Here is a 389-nt window from a genome sequence, read left to right as displayed (position 1 = left end):
GGGGCGCCCCATGGCCGGTGGCGGGGGGACGAGCCGCGGGGCTGCCCCTGGTCGGACGCCGCCCCCGGGGCGGCCTCTGAGCTTGCCTTTCTCTCCTGTCCGTGCAGCTGGTGGGTTCGGACGAAGGCCTCCAGCAGCAGCTGGCTGAGGCGATACTCCGAGAGAAGAAGAGCTTCAGGATCAACATGTGAGTGGTGGGGAGGGACGCGCCTCCTTCGGCCCCGGCCGCAGGTCCTTAGTGGAACCCGTGCAAGGGCCCTCTGTCACCTTCTCCAATAGATGGAGCCAAAGCAGCGGCTGTGATGCGAATTCACGAAAGCTTCCGCTTCAGACATAGACTAACCGAAACTGCTTATAAATGCAGCTTCTACCCAAGTGGCGGTAGCTAG

The sequence above is a fragment of the Athene cunicularia genome (genome assembly GCF_003259725.1).
Source record: "Athene cunicularia isolate RWA chromosome 1 unlocalized genomic scaffold, athCun1 chr1_part2, whole genome shotgun sequence".
NCBI lineage: Eukaryota > Metazoa > Chordata > Aves > Strigiformes > Strigidae > Athene > Athene cunicularia.
This window is presented reverse-complemented; position numbering follows the sequence as displayed.